This window comes from Rutidosis leptorrhynchoides, chromosome 9 (assembly GCF_046630445.1).
Source record: "Rutidosis leptorrhynchoides isolate AG116_Rl617_1_P2 chromosome 9, CSIRO_AGI_Rlap_v1, whole genome shotgun sequence".
In the NCBI taxonomy this organism is placed as follows: domain Eukaryota; kingdom Viridiplantae; phylum Streptophyta; class Magnoliopsida; order Asterales; family Asteraceae; genus Rutidosis; species Rutidosis leptorrhynchoides.
Window position 1 is genome coordinate 119,186,030 of NC_092341.1, and position 8,550 is coordinate 119,194,579.

Consider the following 8,550-nt stretch of genomic DNA (forward strand, 5'->3'; position numbering starts at 1 on the left):
TCGATAACACATGCACGCAGCATGTCCTCCAAGGTCTGAATCGTTCGTTCACTTTGCCCGTCAGTCTGAGGATGATAAGCAGTACTCATGTCAAGACGGGTTCCCATGGCTTCTTGCAAAGAACGCCAAAATCTAGAAGTAAAACAGGGATCGCGTTCGGAGATGATCGATAAAGGTACACCATGACGAGATACAACCTCCTTGATGTAAAGTTGAGCAAGTCTCTCCTTTGTATCAGTTTCCTTCATCGCTAGGAAGTGTGCAGATTTGGTAAGGCGGTCAACAATAAGCCAAATAGTATCGTATCCGCCCACCGTCTTTGGTAGCTTGGTGATGAAATCCATCATTATCCTTTCTCACTTCCATTGTAGGATTTCCGATTGTTGAAGCAACCCAGAAGGTCTCTGATGCTTGGCTTTAACCTTCGAGCAAGTCAAACACTTACCAACATAAGTCGCAACGTCCTTCTTAAGATTCGGCCACCAATATTGTTCTTTAAGGTCGTGGTACATCTTGCCCGCTCTAGGCTGAATCGAATATCTCGATTTGTGTGCTTCATCAAGTATCAGGTTTCGTAGATCTCCATAAAGAGGTACCCAAATTCTTTAAGCATAACATCGGAGTTCAGACTCCCTAACCTCGAATCGAGAGACAAGTATGTTCAAATGTTCGTGAGATATATTCTCCTCCTTGAGAGCCTCATCTTGGGCTACTCTGATCTGGCTGTTGAGGTTCGAATGGATGGTGATGTTCAGAGCCCTAACACGAAGAGGTACCGTCCTCTCCTTTCGGCTTAAAGCGTCAGCTACAACATTGGCCTTGCCAGGGTGATAACGGATTTCACAATCGTAGTCGTAGAGCATCTCGATCCATCGACGCTGCCTCATATTCAGTTGCTTCTGATCGAAGATGTGCTGGAGACTCTTGTGATCGGTGAAGATAGTGCTCTTAGTTCCATACAAATAATGTCTCCACAATTTGAGCGCAAAGACAACGGCTCCAAGTTCAAGATCGTGAGTAGTGTAGTTCCGTTCGTGAATCTTCAATTGTCGAGAAGCATAGGCAATAACCTTTGATCGTTGCATCAGTACACAACCAAAACCACTCTTTGATGCATCACAATAAACAACAAAGTCGTCACTGCCTTCGAGAAGTGATAGGATAGGTGCGGAGGTTAACTTCTTCTTCAAAGTTTGAAATGCTGATTCGTGTGCGGGTTCCCAAATGAACTTCTTGCCCTTGTGAGTTAGCGCGGTCAAAGGACGCGCAATCAGAGAAAATCCTTCGATGAATCTTCGGTAGTAACCGGCGAGACCTAGGAATTGGCGAATATGAGTTGGAGTAGTGGGGGTCTCCCACTTGCTGATAGCTTCAATCTTGGCGGGATCAACTTTGATACCCTGGTCGCTCACAACATGACCCAGAAATTGTACTTCTTTCAACCAAAATTCGCACTTGGAGAATGTAGCGTAAATTTGCTCTTGTCTTAAGAGTTCAAGCACTAATTGGAGGTGTTGCTCATGTTCTTCTTCGCTCTTAGAGTAGATGAGGATATCATCTATGAAGACGATAACAAACTTATCCAAGTACGGCTTGCAGACACGATTCATAAGGTCCATGAACACGGCAGGTGCATTTGTCAAACCGAATGGCATCACGAGAAACTCATAATGACCATAACGAGTTCTGAACGCAGTTTTTATCACGTCACTTTCCTTCATCCTCAACTGGTGATAACCGGATCGCAAATCAATCTTTGAGTAGACACTCGATCCTTGTAGTTGATCAAAAAGATTGTCAATTCGTGGAAGAGGATACCGATTCTTGATTGTTAATTTGTTGAGCTCACGGTAGTCGATACACATACGGAAGGATCCATCCTTCTTCTTTACAAACAACACAGGTGCGCCCCAAGGCGAGAAGCTTGGTTGGATAAATCCTCGATCAAATAGTTCTTGTAGTTGGCTCTGTAATTCTTGCATCTCGGAAGGTGCGAGTCTATAAGGTGCGCGGGCTACAGGTGCAGCTCCTGACATTAAATCAATCTGAAACTCTACTGCTCTCTGCGGCGGCAATCCAGGCAATTCCTCTAGGAAGACATCGGAAAATTCGTTCACAGTTCGAACGTTGTTCACGCTCTTCACCTCAGTTTCTACCGCTTTCACATGTGCTAGGACAGCAAAACGTCCCTTCTTCATAATCTTTTGTGCTTTCACGCAACTAATGAGGTTCAACTTTGAGGTACATCTCTCTCCATAGATAACCAGTGGTTCGCCATCTCCTTGTGGTATGCGAAGTGCTTTATCTCCACAGATAATATCGGCCTTTATCTTGCTCAACCAATCCATACCAACGATCACGTCAAAGCTTCCCAGTTTGATAGGTATCAAATCAATTTCGAAATCTGCACCATCTATGTTGATAATAGCTCCACGACTAATATGGTCAACTTTCTCAAGTTTTCCATTGGCGACCTCGACAAGCATACTCTCTTTTAACGGGACTAATGACCAATTAATCTTATCGCAAAAATATCTACATACATAACTTCTATCCGCACCAGTATTAAACAAGATAGAAGCTAAAAGATTGTTGATTGTGAATATACATGTTACCAAGTCGGGGTTATCGCGTGCATCCCTTGCATTAACATTAAAAGCTCTACCACGGGGTAGCCCGCCATCTTTTCGCTTGTTTGGGCACGCATTTCTGAAATGGCCCGTCTGCCCGCATTCGTAGCACTTCTTAGGTCCATTGGTATTCGGCTTCCCATTCAAAGTGGTGACCTTGTAGTCTTTTTCAATATGCCCAGCCCGTTGACACTTCTCGCAGACAACATTGCAATACCCAGTGTGGTGTTTGTAACACCTCTTTCATTGTGGTAAGGTTCCCTTGTAGTTCGGGTTAGAGTTGGTGTTGTTGTTGGGGTTGGGGTTTCCACCGTTGTTGTCCCTCTTGGCGGGGGTATGGTCATAAGTTCTCCCCCTGTTGTTGTGGTGGTTGTTGTTGTTGTGGTTGTTGTGGTTGTTGTCCCATTTCCTCTTTTCACTACTACCAGCCTCAAACTTAGCCTTCTCCGGCTCATCAACAAGAATCTGATTCATGAGGGTATGCGCCATGCGCATTGCTTCGAGAACATTCGGTGGTTTGGATGATGTGACGTTTCCTTTGATGGACTTAGGGAGTCCCCAGAAATATCTCTCCATACGCTTGAATTCCGGGGTGACCATTGTCGGACACATAAGGGCTAGTTCCAAAAATCTCCTGTTGTAACCATCAAGGTCGTTCCCAACAGCCTTTAACTGCATAAATTCGATTTCCATCTTCTGGATTTCGGTTCTCGGACAATACTCATCAATCATAGCCGCTTTGAATTCCTCCCATGGCGTAGCATACGCCTCATCGATACCTTTCGCTTAAGCTAACGTGTTCCACCACGTTAGCTTGCCGTCAGATAGCGTGCACGAAGCAAACTTGGTCTTGTTGTCCTCCGAACAGTTGCTAACTCGGAATACTGATTCAAGTTTCTCGAACCATCTGGTGAGACGAACCGGTCCCTCGGTTCCACTGAAGTTATGCGGTTTGCAGCTCTGGAATTCCTTGTAAGCACACCCATTTCGAACGGGTGGGATAATCGGTGGTGGTGGCGGTGAAGCTTGGAGATTTCTTTCTGCTAGGGCTGCGGCTACACGTTCTTGGATCATCTCTTCAATTTGAGCAGCAGTAGGTGTGGATCGACCGTTAGCCATGATGTTCTAAACAAAATTTTTGACTCAAGTCAAAATTCAGTATGCAAATAGTAATAATGCAGTATATATTAACCAACATGGAATCAAAACATCGCATGTTATTAAATAAAGCATCTAGGTACAAATACCACAGAATCATCGTACAGTAATGTAAATAGAACATCGTGCAAGAATTAAATAACGCAAAGTTCCATTAATAATAATAAGTTCCATACATCTGAGTAAGTCCGTACAATACATGAATAATACAACAGCTGCAACTAGATTACATCATGAAATCTAATACAAAATTCCTACGGTGAAGGTGGGTGTAGGATGTCTAAAACCTGAGCCAACTGCTCCTCGAGCTCAGTAACCCGAGCTCGGAGGATTCCCACCTCCCTTGTCAATTCCTCGACAGTGGGAGTTGGTGGGGCAGGCGGTGCTGTTGGTGCAGGTGGTGCCGGTGGTGCAGATGGTGCCGGTGGTGCAGGTGGCGGTGGTGCAGGTGGTGCATCCCTCACGAAACGAGGTTCAGATGTCCCAGCTCCAGAAATAGTCAGCACGTAACGAGGTGCCTTACGTATGAGTGGGTCGGCAGGGTACGGCACAAGCCGCTTACGGGCAGTAACCCTCCGACGCCGACCAAAAGCGTCAGTGAAAGCACGACCTCCATTCACCCCTGGAATAACGGTGCCATCAGGACGGTACCGCTTCTTCGGCGGGGTGGAGGGTGCCTGTATAGGTATATCAGCAGGGTCCTCGTCGTCACTGGAGTCATCTAAAGAGGTGTCGTCTGATGGAGCATCAGTGGAAGACCCGTTGTCTGAATCATGTGGTGGTGACACGGGTGGCTCAACTGGCAGTCCGAAGGCGGCCAACATCTGTCTGTGTCTGCCTAGCGGAATCGGCACTAAACGTCCGTCGGGAGTGCGTCGGCAAGGCGTGCGCATATGGTTACGAAATGGCCCTTCCCCGAACTCTGCGGGAATCTCAATCCCACCGATGCGGGGCTGTGACCCCGAGGGTCCGGGAGCAGACGGAGCTGGAATCTCCGTAGGGCCTACGTGTCCATCGGAAGCAGCCACTGGGGAAGGTGTACTACTACTGGCTCCGGAAGTAGAAGCGCCGGGATCACTAATGGGTAGCGGGACCGGTGTATCGGCAGCAGCAGCAGGTGGGGCGACGGGGTCTGAGTCTGAACTACCCAAAATGCTAGCAGGTGGTACATCCGACATCTGAACAAGGAAAAATAAATTTTCCATGTCAGTAAGTCATAAAGCAAGCACGTATTAGGCCAACAGTTTAAATCATGTATAACAATAAGTAGCATGGCAATAACAGCAACTCGTACGAAGGTAGCATGCAATCGAAAGCAAGTAATAGCATGCAGTAGTGAAATCATGTAGTAGCATACGGCATATAGCAGTAACAGTAAGCAGCAGCATGCAGTAAATTCAGCGGAAACACGTAAACTAGCAAGTTGTAGATTAGTCCTATTAGTGAATCCTACTCGGGTCGGTCTTAGACTCACTAATGCAACCTAATTCCCTACAACCAATGCTCTGATACCAAATGTGATGCCCTGTACAAAACCATCGTGTACGAATCATCAACAACAGGATCATTACAAGGTTAAGTACTATATGCATTTTCAAAAAGAGTTTGCATTCAATAATAAAGTGATGTTTAAACCAACATCGAATGTTTTACAATCCAAAAGCATGCTTCACTAAGTAGAAGCAAATAATAAGTATATGTGACCACAATGGTCGTTACAAGTCATAGTTCAAAAGTACAAAAGTTATGAATGCAAAAGTAAACGTTCATGCAGGACATCTCTAGAGCAGCGGGTGTCTACAGCATGACTAGTACACAGCGGAAGCTAACCTCAAGCACCTTAGAAAAACATGCTTAAAAATGTCAACACAAAGGTTGGTGAGCCATAGTTTAAGTATAACAGTATGTAAGGTAGGCCACGAGATTTCAGTGCTACAAAGAGCGTTTCAAAACAGTATGATAAAGTATATGTTAACCGTGGGCACTTGGTAACTGTAACATCTCGCCTTTTTCCATTTACTTTTCCGTTATACTAATTTAAACTCCGTTATATGTTTATAACATCTCCCGTTAATACGCGTTTTAAAATATTCCGTTTAGGTATTTTCCGCACCCGACTACAAACTCGAGGGACTAAAATTGACACGGGGCAAACTAGTTGACTAGGTCAACTAGTCCACCCCAATCACCACCATTCAACCATCTCCCTCTCTCTCTCTCTTTCTCTCTAGCAAGAACACACACACATTTACCAAATTCATTCAATCATCATCTAAATTCGACCTAGGAGGCTTACAACAAAATAAATTACATATTCGTGATCCTCTCTTCATCCTCTTCATTTTGGTACCAACTTCATCTCGTTTGGGTAACATTTCTAAAACTCTAGATTTCTCTAAATTCGTGTTTTTGACTTGAAATGGTGTTAGTTAGTGTCTATGGCTCATTGTGATGTCGTGTATGTAATTTGTATGCTCGATCTCGTTGTTTTAGTATAACTAGCATGAACTTGAATTTTGGTGTGTTGTTCTTGAATTTTGGATGATCATATGTTATTTGATGTTAAAAGTTCATGTTCTAATTGTGTTCCTAGTATCACTAGCTTCAATTTGATGTGTAGGTTGCTTGAGAAAACTCCATAAACTTGATTAGTGATTTTTGGTGAATTTGGGTTAGGGTTTGATAAGCTTGAAATGAATAGATGATACATTGAATGCCATGAATTATTGTTAGTAAGTAGTTAGTTGTATTGTATGCTCGATTACCTACAAAACGGCGTGTTGTATGTATGCATTAAATGCCCGAATCATAAATGTGCACTTATCAAATTCGAGTATTAAATGTGTGCATTAATCGATCATTTATTTTGGAAAGCCGATTGTTACAAATAATATTTTTGGTTGGTGAAATATATTTAGTTGTGTTCTTTGTCAAATTACCTTTCCAACGATATAAGGTGCGAGTTCTAAGAGTTAGCGGTTTGAAATTTATGCTTGAAAGAGTTTTGATTTGGGATTTGAACAATTGAGACTGACCAGGTACCAGCGCACGGCCAATGCCGCGACGCGGCCAGCTTATGTCGCGGCGCGACATAAGCCGTGGTCAGGTTCTGACCTCCATGTCCAAAATACGAAAAATGTTTGGCATACTACGGACCTCCGATTCACATGAAACTTGTTCTAACATGCTCATATATGATTAAAAACCTCAGAAAAATAGTTCGGGACCCGACCCGAACATGTTGACTTTTTCGTTGACTTTGACCCGACCAAGTTGACTTTTAATCAAACTTAACCAAATATTTGTGCAATCGTTCTAACATGTTTTTATACTTGTACCTTGCATGAAACATGACAATTTGATCCACATGCTATTATGATCGAGTCTTAACGAGCCATAGGACTAATTGAACATCTTTGACCTATCGTGTTTACCGTTATTGATACAACCTATTGTTTAGGTCAAGACTAGCATTGTTCTTTGCACACGTTTACTTGTTGAAGTACTTTACTACTCGTGCACTCAAGGTGAGATCATAGTCCCACTTTTACTCTTTTTGAACTTACATTTGGGATGAGAAAACATAAACATTTCTTTACTAAGTGAACACAAGTACAGGAAAACAAACATTCTACATACGAGTTTATAACAAAATCCTCAATTCGATTATCATTAGTTACACTTGCCGGGTGTAAGCGAGAACTTATGTTGTATGGATCCATATGGGTTTGACAAACCCTCATTCAAACGGTTCGCTACCGTTTACGAATGAAATATATTTTCGAGAAACAGTGTATGTTCTAGCACTAAGTGATGGGGTTCTATGGAAAGAATGTTAAGCATTGATAATTGGGTGCTCGTGAAACAAACTTTTGGAATGTATTACTATTATTTCATTGATGCAAATCTTGTGGTTCACTTGTACTTACTTACTTAAACCTATGATTTCACCAACGTTTTCGTTGACAGATTTCTATGTTTTTCTCAGGTCCTTGAACGATACATGATACATGCTTCCGCTCATTATTTTGATACTTGCATTGGATGTCGAGTATACTTGCATACGTGGAGCGTCTTTTTGGCTACTTTAAACTATGTCGCACGTGTTTCATATGAACTATAACTTTTGATATGTACTTGTCTTGGGAATTACTTTTGTAAACATTGAAACATCCTTTTATGAAATGAATGCGACATATTTTCGGTCAAACTTTGTTATAAATGCTTATGACCATGTAATGGGACCTAAGTAGTCGGCGCCGTCAAATGACGATTTTGTCGGGTCGCTACAGATGGTATCAGAGCGTTGGTTGTAGGAATTTAGAGTTCATTGGTGTCGACCCCGAGTCATAGGGTACATTGGTGAGTCTAGACTACAACCGGCATATAGACTTGAAGTAGGAATTACTTGACTACTTGTGCATTTATACTCGAACGCTTCTACTCATATCTACTCTTAGTTCATCTTAATCTCACGTTGTTTAATTTGATTGACACGCCACCTTGACTATATGAAATGATGTCGAATGCACATATGAATCAGGGTAATATAATTTCCGGGATTATATTACGGTGACTCATATGAACGTTCCGACATTATGACATAAAGAATTTAAGGCGAGTCGAGGAAAAACTTCTCTTTATCCTTATTCTATATCACGGTTAGTATTATTGAGAATACTAATCAATGATATTCTTGTGTCTTGAAGGAATAATGGCTCCTCGTCGTGTACGCCGCAATGAAACTTCCGAACAAGCTCTT